Genomic DNA, 2,446 nt, shown 5'->3' on the forward strand with positions numbered 1-2,446 from the left:
TTGAAAATTGTGACCTATTATATCTTAATTCCAATACTATGGATAAATGCCTTCTAAAATCATTATTTATTTATTTTGTAAAACTGGACATCACCAGTCACTAACTTCCTTGAAGATATCTGGGGGAAGAAAATCTAGGCCAGGGGACTCTCCATTACTCAGTGAGATTATATCTACAATCTTAAGAATCAGCAGCGAGATCATGATCAGCTTGTGACTGAACCAATAAAATTTCTTTCAGTGACAAAAAAGCCATCATTTCCATCACCATCTACACTTAAGTTGTTAAACTTATTTTTATAAAAAAAATCTGTGTATCTTCCCAGATATTGGAAATTAAACTAAAATTTTATCTCCCTTTGGCTATAATATGCCACATATGTCAATTATCCTTATTTTTTTTGACAACTGTGAATTCCTCAGCTCTCCTGACTCCATATGACCAGTGCTAGGGCTCAGACCTGCAAACATGCAGGACAAGCCCCAATATTGAAGTGGGGCTTCCCTAATACCCTGGAAAGGTGTATGGGGGTGGGTGAATAAGTGCAGCCAAATTCCGTTTTTTCCAGATTTTTCTCCTTTTCGCGCAGACAAGAGGGACCAGGAACAACATGATAAAAAGGAGCTTGGGCACTTGGGAAGCATGTCTGAGGCTCAGCCTGAGGCTGGCAGGTAAAAGCAGATACTTTGGGACTCCTAGAGTCCCCATTTTGGTGGGCAGAGGCCCCCATTCAGAAGGTCTGGTGACTTTAAAAAAAATTTTTAAAAATTTTTGTCTTCCTTTTTGGGCAGCTCAGCAGCTTGAGGTGCTAGCAGGTAAGAAGGCAGGTGTCTTGGGTGGTTGGAAAGCATTTCCCAGGCTCAGGATGAGGCTGGCAGAGAAAAGCAGAGCGTTTGGAGATTTAGAGTCCTAATTTGGTGGGCAGAGGCCTTTGCAGCTGGTTGGGTAACTTTATTTTTGAGGGTTTTTTTCATTTTTTGAGCAACCCCAATGGGTCAGGCTCCAGCAGGGCAGAAGGCAGCTGGCTTGAGCACTCGGGTGCAGTTGTGAGGCTCATCATGAGGCTGGCAGATAAAAGCAGGGAGTTTGGGCCAAATCATGGCCCCTCTTTGTGCAGAGAAGGCCCTGTTCCAAGATGTGTTAATCTTTTTTTCTTTTTACCAGTTTTTTGTTTCCCCTGCCTTCTGAAATTGCTGGGGTATGCTTGGCTGTTAGTGACCAGGCTCAGCTGGTGTTGTGGGTGTGGAGGCTTGTCTGGCCTCTTGATTTGTGTGGCTGGAGGGGCCGAGGTAGGAGCTGAAGCCTCTCAGGTTACCAGCTCAAGGCTGAGTGTTGCCTCCTGTTTTCAGTCTCCCTAGATGGTCAGTTGTGGTCCTATTTTGGTTCCTGCCCCATGCCATGCCAAGGCGAAACGCTCTGCAGAGTCCATGTGACCAGTGTCAGGGCTCAGACTGGCCAAAGTGCCAAACCGAAACCCCAAGGGGTGGCAGTGGTGGCACTGTTACTAAAGCTCATTGGAGAGACTCTAGATAAAGCCCCATGTTGCCATTTTGAAAAGAATAGGGGATGCTACACCTGATAGTGAGCTGGTAACCACTGGAATTAAGGTACCCACCCCTGCTTCTAAGTACTGTATATGTACCCTAGCACTAGCATCCTCTAATTCACTTGACCATGCCATATGAAGCAATACCATCACTTCCTCAGTCCTGCTGCATATTTCCCTTCCCATACGCATCTAGTAATCTCGTTGGAGGTGTCAGAAGAGCTTTTGGCAGTCAAGGTTCTTTGGGTAAATCTGGTATCTTTTATTAAACCAACTAAAACAGCTGGAAAAAATCTTTGGAAGCTTTTGGGTATATATACCCTTCCTCCGGCTGTGGAAGGATCTGCAGTTGGTGTGTGCTGTTTCTGGATGGAATGAGTAGTAAAGTTGGTATGGCTTTGTTGCATGCATTCTGCCTATGTCCTTAGCCAAACACGGCTGCACGCTGAGACAAGTGTTTTGGTGCACGCAGCCCTTGCTCTGGTCATGAAGGGCCCTACCACGTGTTCTGGTTAAACCTGGATAGAAACCAGCTCGTTGCACGTTTTCAAGCACTAATTTCGTAGCGAGCTGGCTCTTTTTGTAGTGCGATGGACACTTTTATGGCACAATAGTAACTTTGCAGGTATCACAGTCTAAACAGATTGCAGGGTTCACCTGTGAGTTGGATCAGGTATGTAACGTGAGGCAGGACCCCAGGTCTGCGACCTCTCCCAGGTGGACCGGGCTGCGCCGCGGACGTTCCTAAGCCCCGCCCCCGATGAGGGGACCGCGCGCAGCACAAAGGATAGAGCCGATACCTCCCCCCCGGCCACTGCCCACTTCCGGGCAGCCCCGGCCCCTGATCTCCAGTGGCGCAGCGACGGCCCCCCCCCCCCCCCCCCCGGCGGGGGGCGCGC

Source organism: Gavialis gangeticus, unplaced genomic scaffold, assembly GCF_001723915.1.
Source record: "Gavialis gangeticus isolate Ggan-Ray unplaced genomic scaffold, GavGan_comp1, whole genome shotgun sequence".
Classification (NCBI taxonomy): Eukaryota; Metazoa; Chordata; order Crocodylia; family Gavialidae; genus Gavialis; species Gavialis gangeticus.